Here is a 16,197-nt window from a genome sequence, read left to right as displayed (position 1 = left end):
TAAAAGCATGGAACAGGGTGACAAATCTCAGAGGGAAGGCAGGGGTCAGGGGATGGGTGGGGAGAGATTAACCAGGGAACGTATATATGCATAACCCATGGACATAAACAATTGTGTGGTAAAGGCCTGAAAGGAGCAAGTGTGGGTTGGAGGGTGTCAATGGGGATAAAGAGGGAGGAACATCTGTAATACTTTCAACACTAAAGATAATTTTTAAAAAAATAAAAGAATTGAAAGCAGGGATTCAAGAAGATATTTTTACATCCATATTCATAGCAGCTTTGTTCACAATAGCCAAAAGTTGGAAGCAAATCCAAATGTTTATTGTTGGATGAATGAACAAACAAAATGCTGTATATACATGCAGGGGAATATTATTCAGCCTTAAAAAGAAAGGAAATTCTGACACATGCTACAACATGGATGAACCTTAACGACATGATGCTAAGTAAAATAAGCCAGATACAAAAGGACAAATACTGGACAATTCCACTTACATGAAGTACCTAGAGTAGCCAAACTCATAGAGACACAAAGCACAATGGAGGTTACCAAAACCTGGAGGGAGGAGGAATAGGGAGCTATTGTTTAATGGGTACAGAGTTTCAGTTTGGGATGATGACAAAGTTCTGGAGGTGACACATGTTGATGATTGCACAACAATGTGAATACACTTAATTCCACTAGCTGTACACTTAAAATGGTTTAAAGCGTATCTTCTGTAATGTTTGTATATTTTACCATAATTTTAAAAACTAGCAATTTAAATATATATATATATATATATATATATATATATATATATATATATATATATATATATATATAAAAGCCTAAGTGACCATTATGACCGAACAACCAGAATGACCAGAGCAACTGGTCCACCAGTCACTGTGATGTGCACTGACTACCAGGGGGGCAGACGCTCAAACGCAGGAGCTGCCCCCTGGTGGTCAGTATGCTCCCACAGACAACCTCCCACAGCTGGCCAGTGGCATTGGTGGCCGGCAGCCATTCCTTCTGTGCCAGCCTGGCGACCGTCACCTCCTCTCCCGGCCCTGGTCTGGGACAGAAAGCCAGGGGTGGGTGGCAGTGGACATGGCCCCTTTCCCAGGGGACCAAGGGCCAGCTCCCTCCTTGGGGCCAGCGGCCAACCTCCTGCACCCTGTCCCACCCCAGGACTGGCAGGCCCCAATGGCCCGGCCCTGATCGGCCCTGATCGCTGGCTAGGCCTAGAGACCCCACCCATGCATGAATTCGTGCACTGAACCTCTGGTATAACAGAGATACAGAAGCAAATGCAAAATGGGAAGGGGGGCATAATTGGGGGAGGAATGCTGTTTTCAAAAAAGCTTTGTAAAACTATCTCTTTAAATATGTGCATGCAAAATTTTGATAATGCTATGAACAAATAACAATCATAAGAAATTTGAAATAATTTTAAGATCTGAAATTTTATAGATAACCAAATTGTGAAAAGGGTAGGATCCTCGTTCAAGGTAACCCAGAACAGTAAGTGGCAGGTTAAGGAGTTGAACCACAATGTCTAAATCAAAGTTCAGCATCAACACATTGAAGCCTCTAGAAGCATCTTCCTGACTATCCTAAAATAAACTTCTGGGAGTCCTGCCTTAAGCCTTCTTAAATTACTTTTCTTCATGTTTTATTAAATGCCTAATAATAATACAGATTTTCCACTTTGCCTAGCATTGTTAAAAATGAAATTTTTCTAATCCAAATACACTTTTGAAGTAACTGGCTTTTCTTCTCTATCTTCATAATTCAAACTAAACAGAATTTTTGAATCCTGCATATAATATTGCTTCCTAAATGGTTGAGTCTTTCCTATCTATCTATATAAGAGCCTAAGTGACCATTTGTCTGGTAGCTATGATGCGCACTGACCACCAGGGGGCAGACACTCAACACACTGGCATGGAAATATGGAACAGACTGATGAATCTCAGAGGGAAGGGGAGACAGGGAAGGGCGGGAAGAGATTAACCAAAGATCTTATATACATACTAAAGGCTCAGTGCACAGATTCATGCACCAGTGGGGACCTTCGGTCTGGCCTGCGGGGATTGGACTGAAACCAGCTCTCTGACATTCCCTGAGGGGTCCCAGATTGCGAGAGGGCACAGGCCAGGCTGAGAGAACCCACCGGTGCTCGTGCAACAGGCCTCTAGTGAGTTGATAACTGTGTCTATTGCAAAGTGATCAGCATGAGTTTAGTGAACACTTATTGCCTCATCCTATATAATAAAGTATATGCAAATTGACCCTCACACCATCACACTGTCACAGATGGCTGCGCCCACAGCGGAGGCAGGGTTCCCATAACACAAGCTGGCTGCGCCCACAGTGGAGGCAGGGTTCCGTAACGAGCCATAACAAGCAATCAGCAGGGACCTAAGGCTGTGTAGTGCTGGGCCAGGGGACCTGAGACTGCGCCCCCCACCCGGCAGGGCTTGACAGGGGTGGGGCCGGCCGGGTCTGGATCTTGCCCAATGTGGGTGGGGCCGGCCGGGTCTGGGTCTCGCACAATTTTGAGGTGCACACAGGTGGGCAGGGACTTGACTCTGGGTCCCACGGTGTGCCCAGACTCTGACAGGAGAAAGATTTTCATATACATTTTACTAATTTTCTTTCATCTCTGACACTTGTATTATAGAGAAAGGGCAAATAGCAATATTAAAATATTTCCTCTAATTGATTCCCTTTTAATGTGCACGAATTTCGTGCACCAGGCCACTAGTACATAATAATAAAAGTGTAATATGAAAATCGGCCAAAGGGCTGAACAGTGGAACGACTGTCCAGATGACCACACTATGACACCCACTGATGCCAGGCCAGCCAAGGTAGGTACAATGCAATTGGTCAGGGGCCCAGCCTTCACTCCATGATCGCCCTTCAGAGAGAGGCCCAGGCCACCGACGGGTGGGCTGTGGCAGGTGGGCAGGGCCTCCCTCTGTGGGGGCAATCCATCACAGAGCCCCAGCTGGGTGGGCAGGGCCTACCTCTTTGGGGCGATTCATTGTGGGGCTCCCGAACTGTGAGAGGACACAGGCTGAGCTGAGGGACGCCTCCCCCCAGTGCATGAATTTTGTGAACCGGGCCTCTAGTCTATATATATAAAAGCCTAAGTGACCATTACAACCGAAAGACTGGAACAACCAGAACAACTGGTCAACTAGTCACTATGACACACATTGACCACCAGGGGGCAGATGCTCAACACAGGAGTTACCCCCTGGTGGTCAGTGCGCTCCCACAGTCAACCTCATGCGGCTCATCCCCCTGGCCGGCCAGCCCTCCGATAGACCTGGATCACTGGCCAGGCTGAGGGACTCCATCCATGAACGAATTCGTGCACCAGGCCTCCACTTGATGATAAGACACTGTCCTTTATTTCTCATGTGGAATATTTTGCACTGATTCTAAAAATCATGATAACCTTTATGGCAACAGAAAGCATTTCCATTTAAGCATTTTTATTTCAGTTCAACTCAAGTCACAAGTTTAATATTAATTTTAATGTTAATTTTCCCATTAGAAATATGATATCATTATAAAGAGCAGTTAGACTAAGCAATGATATATAATTTACCATGCTTCAGACTTTAAAATAAAACCCTATATGGACGCTGCTTCCAACAATACTCCATTAGGTGTCAGTTGAACACATACTAATGGGCATCTATAAAATAATTTTGTAAAGAACTGTAAGGACCTATTATAAGCACATCCTCCAACACTGACAAAGTGCCTTTTCCCAGAATAATGTGCTTGATGAATCATCAATCTTAGCACTCCAAATATGATTTATTATACTCTTATTATCACAATAGTATAGGTTATGATGCATGGTTTCTAATCCTATGTGATTGTCTCAACCAGTTTGTGTGCTTCCTCAGGTCAAGGTAGCACAGGACTACACATAATAAATGCTCGTTAAGCATTTGTAATATGTAATGAATCAGAATATGGAATCAGAATATTAAAGCTGAAATGGGTCCTAGGGATTAATTGGTCCTACCTCTTTTTATAGTTAAGAAAATACTAAAAGAACATTCACATGTACACTATGTCAAACATTCACATGTACACTATGTCAGAACATTCGCATGTACACTATGTCAGAACATTCACATGTACACTACGTCAGAACATTCACATGTACACTATGTCAGAACATTCACATGTACACTATGTCAGTGCATTTGCTCACAGCAGTCCCATTAGACAGATAAGAAGCAAGAATCAAGCAGGTCAAGGAACGTGACCAAGGCTACACAGCTCGTCAGTGTTAACACCGGGATTCCAAACAAGGCAATTGGAGATCAGAGCTTGTACTTTGCGGAAGCCCAGAGATAGATGTTAACTGATTTACATGCGATGATATGGCGGGCTGCTGAAAGTCAGGCTAAATGCAGACTGGCTGACTTTCCAGTGCAGTAGTTCATTGTCAGACCCATTGGTGCAGATCTGAAATTTAAACATGAATTTCTGACTGGTGATGCTCTTGACAGTAATTCCTCATTTTTATATGGTGAAATTTGAAAAGACTGTACATGTAAATTACTTCTACAAAAGTGTCTCTCTGAAACATTTATCTTCAGAATTTATAAAAAGTAAGCTTTGAATATCCCCCATTTCTTAAATAAAACAACAAAGGCTCAGAGAGATGAAGAGACTAATGCCAAACTATTGCACAGCTAAGGAAAAACAGGGAACTAGGACCAGTCTCCTGACTCCTGGGGAAGGGCCGCCTCCCCTCCTCCCCCTCCCCCCAACACTCCTGGTTCTTTGTGTTGAAAGAGGCCTCTGTCTCCCATGCTCTATAAACCCATATTCCAGACATGCCCTTCTGGAACTTTCTATTTCTCTAATTACTTTAACTTGTATTTATAATTATTCCCAGTCTCTTATTTATTCCTTACCCATTACTATCTATATCAGACCCAGTTTATGTGCTAGTATATCCTCACATTAATTAGTTGCCACTTGCAACTTGCTCATTGGAAAGCTCTGGCCACTGCCAACATTGCCTCTCTTCCTAACACTGCTGAGGTTTAATTTATAGGAAGAAAGTCTCAGGAAAGCAGCTTGTAGCCCTTGTAACTCAGAAATACTAGTCCAATGTACTAACCATATTTTTTACTTTCTATCCTATCTAATAAAAGAGAAACATGGTAATTGGCGTACAACCGTTACCCTTCCCATTGGCTAATCAGGGAAATATGCAAATTAACTACCAGCCAAGATGGCAGCCGGCAGCCAGGCAGCTTGAAACTAACATGAGGCTTGCTTGCTTCAGTGACGGAGGACTCCAATGTTCCCCACCTGCCGCTGCAGGCCTCTGAGCTGCAACTCTAAGCAACTATGTAACAAATATAGAAGCTAAACAAAACCCCAGAAACCTGCTTTAGTCCGCCGGGCTTCAGCCAGCAGGATCGCAACATTGTAAGCAAAGGCCAGAAACCTACTTTCAGCAGTGGAGGCCTAAGAGCTGGAGCCAAGCCTCAAAGCTAAAGCTGGCCCAGAATAAAAAGAAAAAAAAGAAAAAAGGAGCGGTTGGGAGCTTCAGTCACCCCCAGCCTGAAAACAGCCCTCAGCCCCTCACCCAGACTGGCCAGGCACCCCAGTGGGGACCCCCACCCTGAAGGTGTGTGACCAGCTGCAAACAGCCATCATCCCCTCACCCAGGCTGGCCAGGGACCCCAGTGGGGACCCCCACCCTGATCCAGGACACACTTCAGGGCAAACCAGCCGGCACACACCCGTGCACCAGGCCTCTACCCTATATAGTAAAAGGGTAATATGCCTCCCAGCACCGGGATCAGCAGAGCCGTGAGGCCTCCCAGCACCCGGCACTGGGATCAGCGTGACAGGGGGCAGCACCCCAACCCCCTGATCAGCCCTGCTCTGTGCCTGATAGGGGGGAGCTCCCCAACCCCCTGATCACCCTGTGGCTCTGTGTGTGACAGGGTGCAGCACCCCAACCCCATGATCGGCCCTGTTCTGTGTGTGACAGGGTGTGGCGCCCCAACCCCCCCACCCCCCCCCCACACACACACACACGGGCCCTGCTCTGTGTGTGACGGGGTAGAGCCATAAACTCCCCATCGGCCCTGCCCTGAGTGTGAGAGTGGCGGCGCCCCAACCCCCTGATTGGCCCTGCTCTGTGCGTGGCAGGGGGTGGCGCCGCAACCTCCCCATCGACCCTGCCTTCAGTGTGACAGGGGACGGTGCCCCAACCCCCCAATCGGCCTTACCCTGAGTGTGACTGAGGGTGGCATCACAACCCCCTGATCGCCCTGCTCTGTGCATGACAGGAGGCGGCGCCCCAGCTCCCCAATCGGCCCTGCTCTGAGCCCGACCAGGGGCTGCACCTAGGGAGTGGGCCTGCCCTCTGCCACCAGGGAGCAGGCCTAAGCCAGCAGGTCGTTATCTCCTGAGGTGTCCCAGACTGCGAGAGGGCACAGGCCGGGCTGAGGGACCCCCCTCCCCCCCGAGTGCACAAAGTTTTGTGCACCGGGCCTCTAGTACATTATAATGCCTTGACATCTTGGAGGCCCTGAAGACTCAAGAGGACTGCACCTTCCAAAGGTAGCTAATTCCTAAGATAGCAAACAAGTTGCCCATGAGTACGCTTTTATGTGCAAACCAACCAGCCCAGAGCCTATGCCCGCAACCACTTCCTTTATCAAACTCTCATACATGGGACCAATATCCCCATTGCCCTTAGTCACCCCTGTAGTCCAGAGCCCACATAAATTATTCGATTAGCCAGTTCTAAACTCTTCAACATGTCCTACCTTACCTTTCCTAAAGAGACCACAACACAGGCTTGTGCCCACACTTCCTCCTCCTTCTTCTGCCTCCTGACCCACCCTGGTGCTTCTATAGGTGACCTTCCATGGAATACTGTGCCTCCTGTTTTTAGAGATCTGTGAGTATAAACTTCTTCCTTCAGGAATATTTCTATGTCTGCATGTTTTACCATACCTAATTAAAAACAATCCCAGGTACATTTTTCAAGATATCTGCCGAACAGCACCCTTTCTCAGAGACCTGACTTTCAGCTCCCCAGGGCCTCTCCTCTCAGTTTTGAAGTTTTAATTATTTCAACCTCTTTGTTTCCTCAGTCCAAGGGGATGGTAGTAGCTGAATCCAGAGTTCTTCTTTTGCTTTTTTCGGGTAAAGATTCTTTATACCTAGTCAACAATTCTTTACCTTAAATTTTCTCTGTCACTATAACTATTGTGTTTTCTGCCTCTTGACTAGAGCCAGATGCAGACACCATTTTATGGTTAATCCTGGCACTTGGGTTTGCATCAGAGCTTAATAATTTATCAATAGCTCATGAGATATTGCCAAGGTGGAGGGGGGAGGTGTGTGTGGAATAAACCCAGCCAGTAAAAATTCTGGGAAACCAAAGAGATTCAGATCAACTTACAATTTGTCATTCTCAAGAAAATAATGCTAGATTCCTCATACCTTCCAATTCCTCTTCTTATGCAGCAACAATATTCTTAATCTTCACCTCTTATTAAATCAATGCTGGAGTCATATCCAGGTATCTGTTGTCAATAAAGGTCATGATACATACTGAATCTTATGAAAATCAAGAGGGTTTCAAAACATACGTCATTGTCAGTTTGGGCCTCTATAACAAAATACCATAAACTGGGTGTCTTTTTTCTCAGAGTTCTGGAGGCTAGAAGTCTGAGGTCAGGGTGCCAGCGTGGTGGGGTTCTGATGAGAGCCCTCTCCTGGGTTGCAGATGCTGACTCCTCCTGTATCCTGGCATGAAGGAAAGAGAGTGAGCGAGCTCTCTAGCCTCCTTTTAAGGGCACAAATCCCATTAGGAGGGCTCTACCCTCACGACCTAATCACCTCCCAAAGTCCACACCTCCTAATACCATCACACTATGGGTTAGGCTTTAACATGTGAGTTTTGAAAGGACATAAACATTCAGTCCAAAACAACATATGCAAGAGAGAAGAAACTCTTGCCATGTGAGACTTCTCAATGACATCCTTGTCTTCAAGTAGTAAGAATCGCTCAGTTATAACAGCTATTATTGTGATGACGGGTAGTGGGAAATACACTGGAGTAGGTGGTAAGGTACTTGGGTTCTAATCAAGCTATAGTACTTCATACTAACTTGATGACCTTGGGAAAAACATTAACTTCTCTCTGCCTCAGTTTCTTTCTCTTTCAAATGGGAATATTAATGGCACTTGTTCTACCTACCTTACAGGCTCACTCAACTCACCAAATATGTGTAGATCATCTATAGGTAAGATGTTGTGGTAGGTATTCCAGGATATACAAAGAGATGTAAAACATGGCTCCTGACCTCAAGGAGTTGTAATCCAGCATTTTTCTATCCATTCAACAAATAGTTATAAGACATCTCCTAGGTCATGTGCCAGGAGATAAGAATACAGAGGTAGCTAAAATACAATTATTTCCTTTTAGGAGCGTATAATCTGATTGAGAGATAAAACAAGGGCACATATAACTGGAACAAGAAGTAGAGGGTGCAATGAAGGTTGAAACAAATCAGCGTGACAGCTCTTGACCTAGTAAGGAGAGAGAAAGCTTTTCCCCCCAAGAATCTCTAAAATTTCAGAGAGATCAACTAGGATCCAGTCAGAAGACAGAAACCACACTGGCTACTTAAACAGAGAAAATTTAACATAAAGAATTTTTAACTAGAACAGTAGGAGATAGTTTATTTAAAGTTAACCCCCTTTTTAAAAATAGAAGTTACTAAACAAAATAAAAAAGGGACTCTAAGGGGTCCAGGAATAGCAGGTATAAAACAGCAGCTACTAACTTGAAAGGATGCGTGAACAACAAAGGACTAAAGATGAAAGGAGCCCCCCACTCCTTCAAGATGACAGTCATGCCTCTTAGAAAGGGATATGGCTTGCACAGGAACCAAAAACCCGCTGGTAGTCAACTAACTGGGCATGGGGCACCGTCCAGGACCAGTCTATAGAAACAGCTTGCCATTGTGGGAGGGTGTGGACAGGCTGTTGGTCTATAGAAGCAGTCAACTGTCGCCAGAGGTCATGGGTGTGTGCTGATGGGAGGGAGATCATGGCCTGAGGGCAGACCTGGAATCCCCCTGTGCAGCTTCGAGGTTACCACACTAAGTAATCCTATATAATAAAGAGGTAATATGCAAATTGACCATCACTCCAACACACAAGATGGCCACCCCCATGTGGACACAAGATGGCCTGCAAGGGAGGGCAGTTGTGGGCAACCAGGCCTTCAGGGGAGGGCAGTTGGAAGTGACCAGGCCTGCAGGGGAGGATACTTAGGGGTGACCAGGCCAGTAGGGGAGGGAAGTTAGGGGCAATCGGGCAGGCAAGGGAGGGCAGTTGTGGGCAATCAGGCCTGCAGGGGAGGGCAGTTGGGAGCTCCAGGCCTGAAGGGGAGGATAATTAGGGGTGACCAGGCCAGCAGGGGAGGGCAGTTAGGGGCAATTGGGCAGGTAGGGAGAACAGTTTGGGACAACCAGTCCGACAGGGAAGGGCAGTTAGGGGTGACTAGGCTGGCAGGGGAGGGCAGTTAGGGGCAATTGGCCTGGCAGGGGAGTGGTTAGGGGTGATCACGCTGGCAGGCAGAAGCGATTAGGGCAATCAGGCAGGTGAGCAGTTGGGAGCCAGCAGTCCTGGATTGTGAGAGGGAAGTCAACTGCCCATTGGAATCAGGCCTAAATGGGCAGTCAGACATCCCTCCAGGGATCCCAGATTGGAGAGGGTGCAGGTTGGGTTGAGGGACACGCCCCTCCCCCTAGCCCCTGTGCATGAATTTCAAACACTGGGCCTCTAGTCCTATATAATAAAAGGGTAATATGCAAATTGACCCTAACAGTGGAACTACCAGGAATGACTGGTCACTATGATGCACATTGAACACCAAGGGGCAGAAGCTCAATGCAGGAGCTGCCCCCTGGTAGTCAGTGAGCTCCCACAGGGGGCGCTCCACTCAGCCACAAACTAAGCTGACGGCTGCGAGCACAGAGGCGGTGGCAGGAGCCTCTCCCACCTCCTCAGCAGCACTAAGGATGTCCGACTGATAGCTTAGGGGAGCAGGCCTAAGACATCAGTCAGACATCCCCCAAGGGCTCCCAGGCTGCCAGAGGGATGTCTGACTGTCACCTTAAGCCTAATCCCCCAGTGAGTGGGCCTAAGCTGGCAGGTGGACATACCCCGAGGGGTCCCAGACTGCGAGAGGACGCAGGCCGGGCTGAGGGACCCCCTCCCCTGAGTGCACAAATTTTCACACACTGGACCTCTAGTAATAATAATGAAGAACCAGAGCCTGGAAGGAAAATATCTTCCTGCTGATATTGCCCTGCAGAGTCACACCACTGCCCTCTACTGATAAAGTTTAACATCCCACTGGCAGGAAAAAGAAATGTTTATGGAGGCCCAGCTCCAAGATCACAAAGCAAGGTAAAGAAGTGTGGGATTTGGAGCTGAGGGACACTAGGGTAGGTTCCATCCTGCTTGGCTCACATGCTGAGTCCTGAACCAATCACTGTGACCAGGGGAAGGAGGATCTGCTTAGCTAAGCCGGGACAGGGCCATGTGCTCATGCCTGTGCTGTGGTCAAGTAAACCGCAGGGGGAGCAGCCCCACTCCTACGCTTGAAATGGCTTTTGCATAAAAAAGGTGGATTCTTCTACCAGAAGAAAGGAAAGAGTGCCTGGCAAAGAAAAATAATAGATAGCATTTGCATGCTTTATGTTGACCTTGAAATGTCCCATTTCACTTGTGGGTATTAGTGTAGGAAAGGAAAAATTAAGGCCTTTCTTTAACACTAATTACTCTATTTTCATCCATTTGAGAGGCATTTATTAAGCACCTATTATGAGAGGACCTCATCCTTCCTAATCTTCAACTACTGGCATCTTTGTGGACCCATCAGAATTGAAAGGTCTAAAATGTGCAATTTGAAAAACATAATACCTACCTCATAGGATTGTTGGGAGGATTAAGTGAGCTAACTGGCTCATTGTAAGTACATACGACTGGTAGCATTTATTATGAATTGGCTGCTATCGGTTAGATATCAAGTTATGATTTTCTCAACATTAACTAATTTGCAATCCCCTTATCTCCAAAATAAGAAAAAGGTTTGCTTGAAAATATCTGCCTAGCTGCTATATATATTTTAGCATGGACAAAAGAAGCCACTGTAGAAATAAACTTTTTTATCTTATCCCATTAGAGTAGCCTCTTAATGAACATACATCGTGTATTCCATGGACCAAATAGAAAAAAACAAAAATGTGTTCTCAGTATTATTCTGTAGCATACAGAAGAAAATACAAACTTTTTCTTTATAACCTGTCTTTAAATGTTTATAGAATTGTATAAAAAGACAAGGTCTCCCCTGAAAACTGATTGGTATATATATTTGTCAAAAGAATTATATTTTCATAGGGTACTTTTTGAATGTCTTTTCCATTTTCGCTTTTAAAAGGAAACTGCCTCTGTAAGTCCAGAGTTTGTAAATGGTGTTAGAACATTCCGAAGGAGAGCTGCACTCCCTCCCTCCCTGGCTGACCCAGAGCAACCCTTTCTTAATGAGGACTCTGGCACCGACCATGAACCACTGAAGCCTCCTGACCATGACACAGTCTGCACTGTTGGTGATACATTGAAGCCTAAGATATCAAGTATCTCAGCAAGTCCTCCTCGTTGAGTGTTGCAATGTCAGGGAGGAGCGGTCACAAAAAGAAGGGGAGGCTGTATTCTCTAACAACTCTGACAACAGTCAGACTTACGGGACTATCTGGAGTGTCCAAAACCAGAAGAAAACAGATGGAAGCATGAGAGAACACCTTAGTAAGTACATCCACTTGTAATTTATCCTACATCATCACCCACACACACATTTACACACACTGTCTTAGTCGGTTTGGGATGCTATAACAGTGTACCATGGACTGCGTGGCTTAAACAACAAGTATTTATTTCTCACGCTCTGGAAGCTGAGAAGTCCAAGACCTGGACACCAGCAGACTCCGTGTCTGGTGAAAACCGCCTCCTGGTTCCTTCACTGGGGGCTCTTATAAGGGCACTAATCCCTTTCATGAGGGCTCCACTCTCATGACCTAGTCACCTCTCAAAGGCCCCATATTCTAATGCACTACATTGGGGTGCAGAATTTCAACATATGAATTTGAGAGCACACACACCTCCAGTTCGTTGTACATATTCACACACACACACACACACACACACACACACACACACACACTATTCCTAAACTAGAATTACCAAGGAAGCACTGTGATTAAAGAACAAATATTTCTTGGATTAAATAAACTATGACATGATACAGTAACAGAATGTATGTGTGCAATAGAAATTAAGTATTTTTATGCCAATACTGTCCTGATTCCTATAATAAAACTTTAAGAAATACAACATAGTGCTACCTTTTATCCATCTGTTATATAATCACACATAAAATGGCATCAAGTTCAGGACTTTATTAATAAAAAACATTTAGTTACAATAATACTTTCCTACTAAAGCAGTGGTTCTCAATCTTCCTAATGCCGCGACCCTTTAATACAGTTCCTCATGTTGTGGTTACCCCCAATTTCATTGTTACAAATTGAACATAATTAAAGTGTAGTGATTAATCACAAAAAAACAATATGTAATTATATATGTGTTTTCCAATGGTCTTAGGCGACCCCTGTGAAAGGGTCGTTCGACCCCCAAAGGGGTCACGACCCACAGGTTGAGAACCTCTGTAAAGGAAAAAGCAATTGCCCTAACCGGTTTGGCTCAGTGGATAGAGCGTCAGCCTGTGGACTCAAGGGTCCCAGGTTGGATTCCGGTCAAGGGCATGTATCTTGGTTGCGGGCACATCCCCAGTAGGGAGTGTGCAGGAGGCAGCTGATCAATGTTTCTCTCTCATCAATATTTCTAACTCTCTATCCTTCTCCCTTTCTCTCTGTAAAAAAATCAATAAAATACATTTTTTAAAATAAAAATCATCATTCTCCCCTTTAAAAAAAAAAAGGAAAAAGCAATAAATGTGGAACAGAAGTGCACTACCTCCATTGTGGAGGTTTAAGAGAGGCTACCCTGTTTCCACAGAATTGTGTTTCCTCAGAGGGGAAATGGGACAATCATAGATCTACCTCTTAGCTTTGTTGGAAGATTAAATTAAACGATGTCTATTTCAAAGGCCAGCACACAGCCCGGCATTGGTAAGCACCGATAAATAGTATTTTCCCGTGTCTCCTGGAGACCACTCCAGGACATAGTGATGTGAGGCATGCACAACCACAGCCTTTTGCTCAAGCAAAAGGGCTGTGGAATGTGGGTCTGAAAGAACACAAAGAAGTTGGGCCCAGCCTCTTTTCACAGTATTTACCACTACCTACTCGTGCACCTACAGAGCAGCCCTGAACAGAACAGAACTTTGCTTCAACGAACTCTCAAGTAGGCCAACTCTGTAATTCCAGAGGACCGATTAAGTGCCTTAGCCCCGAGCTCTTTGTAAGCCCACCACTCCTATAATTTGCGAATATGCAAAAAAGAGAATGAAATGCACACATTATTATCTGGTTGCTTATAGGACACTTACTCCCAGATTTTTTTTAAGCAAATAAATAATCCTGTGGTAGCATGAGAACGTAAAACTTTTAAAGACTACGTTGGGAAGTGGTTAAAGCTAGATGCCAAAACTGAAAATTAAAAGAAAAATTATCCCTCAGTCTCTGGCATAAAAATTAGTAAAAATAAAATGGATATGGACTATTTTTTAGACTTAGAAATTATAGTCCATTCCCTAGTTGTGGGTCTGTTAGAATTCAGGCTTCAGTTCCTCAGTTAACACAAAGGTTAATTCATCAATGAGTCTTCTATGCACGGAAGTCTTTTCTTCTGAGTACTTTGCCTCCCTGTATGTACACCAGCTGGGCTATGTCTACATAGACACATGCTTCAATACTTTACCCAGGATGGTAGATTTAGCTGGGCCTCATTAGTGAAACAGTAGATATTAAAAATTCCTTCCGCTGAAACCGGTTTGGCTCAGTGGATAGAGCGTCAGCCTGCGGACTGAAAGGTCCCAGGTTTGATTCCGGTCAAGGGCACGTACCAGGGTTGCGGGCACATCCCCAGTGTGGGATGTGCAGGAGGCAGCTGATCAATGTTTCTCTCTCATCGATGTTTCTGGCTCTCTATCTCTCTCCCTTCCTCTCTGTAAAAAATCAATAAAATATATTTTTAAAAAAAAATTCCTTCCTTGTGCCCTGGCCAGTGTGGCTCAGTTGGTTGGAGCATCATTTTGTGCACCAGAAGGTCATGGAGTTTTTATTTTATTGTTTAAAGTATTACAAATAGCAATACATATGTCTCCTTTCCCTCACCCCCCCACCCTTCCACCCCCCGCCATTGACAGAAGGTCATGGGTTTAATTCCCGGTCAGGGCACATGCCTAGGTTGTGGGTCTGATCTACCTACTCTTTCCCATTTTCATATCCAAAAGCATAGTACTAGTTCTCTGGTCCTCTTGCCCAAATTATTTTAATAGAGTCCCAGAACCACAGACAGAATAGGAGAATACTGACGTGGGAAAAGGCTCTTGAAATGATCCTTCAGATAATCAGAGGCTCAGAAAGCACATGTCTCACCCAGGACTCCACAACTCAGCCTAGCCACAGACATACCATTTATCTCTCCTTAGAGCAGCCACAGAAGACACCATTGGTTTCCTCCTTACAGCCATTCCCATCCCCTTTTTTCCGAGTTAGAGAATCCCCTTCCCCATGATAGGAGTCAGAATTGACAAATACTTGCTTTTCTGGGCATGGGCACGTGACCAGGTTACAGCCACCGAGATGTAAAGGCATCTTTCCATCTGCTGCCTGGTTTCTGGGAAACATTTTGCTTCTGGCAAAAAGAGAAATCAAGTAGAGCCACTCCTCACCCCCAGCCGCTTCACGCCCAGCCACTTCTTCGGGGCCTTGGAGCTGAACAACAGCCGTCTGAGGACAGAAAGCCAACATCTGCGAATGGGGGCTCAGAAGAGCGGAAAGCACTTGAGACCCTCATCTCTGAGCTAACCCTGGGCCACCTTCTTGCAGACCTCTTATTAGGACAGATTGTTTAAAGTCTTTCCTATTCACAACTTTATGTCATGTATTCTGTTAGCGGCAACTGAGAGCACCTTGAGTGGACGAGTGCCTTGTTTATTTCTTTACCTTCCTTCCGCCTCACTAAGCTCCACAAGAGCAACTAATTGTTCTGTTTTTCTTTCCCTATTCCCAGTTCCTAGAGTCAACCCTTGGAAAGTATTTGTTGAATAAATGAATGCCCCCCAAATCATCACTGGCTCTCTCCTTCTACAGAATAAAGTCCAAAGGATTAACCTGGCATTCCAGGCCCCTCACAATCTGGCCCCAACTCATCTTTCTGGCCTTATCTGCCTTCACACACGCTACAATTTAGGAAAACTGGACTATTTCCCGTCCTCCCAAACACTCCCTGTGCTGTGCTGGTGCCGGGCTCTGGCTCGCAATGTTCCTTCCACAGAACATGCCCGTGCCCCCACCTCCATACTTCCTTGCGTTCTTCAGGCTCCAGCTCTTCTCCCAGAGAACTTTCCAGGTACAGACATCTTTTCTATGTTCTCTTCTCTTTTGTGCCATTTATCACTTTTAAGCATTTCTGATAATTGTGTCCTCCTCTCTATTAGATTATAAGCTCTCCTTCAGGAGAGGAAACCACACTCCCAAGAAGCAAATACAATGCTTTTCCCCAGTAAGTACCTAGTAAATTTTTCTTTGTGAGTAGTGAAATAAACAACATTAAAGTGAGCCCGTTTCAAAAATCATTTGAACTGAGGAATTGGTGCTAACTCCCTCAAAAAAAAATAAAAAAATGCAAAGGTCTAAATGAATTGCAGGAGGGGAAAGAAAGGAGGGAAAGAGACTTGTTGGAAGTGTCAGGAGCAAGCACGGGCGCTCTTCCTCTTGCCGATGATCCCAATCAATAGAGCCAGACAGCTGATCTATATCATAGAATCAAGCTCAGGTAGTGGGCTTCCTCTGCAAAGTCATGGGAAAGGGGCAAAGGCTGCTACACAAGAATAACCAGGGACTCCACAAGTCTCTCTGCTGCGGCTCATAC

The sequence above is a fragment of the Myotis daubentonii genome, chromosome 1, assembly GCF_963259705.1.
Source record: "Myotis daubentonii chromosome 1, mMyoDau2.1, whole genome shotgun sequence".
Taxonomy (NCBI): Eukaryota; Metazoa; Chordata; class Mammalia; order Chiroptera; family Vespertilionidae; genus Myotis; species Myotis daubentonii.
The sequence above is the reverse complement of the archived record's forward strand: the minus strand, read 5'-3'. Positions refer to the sequence as shown.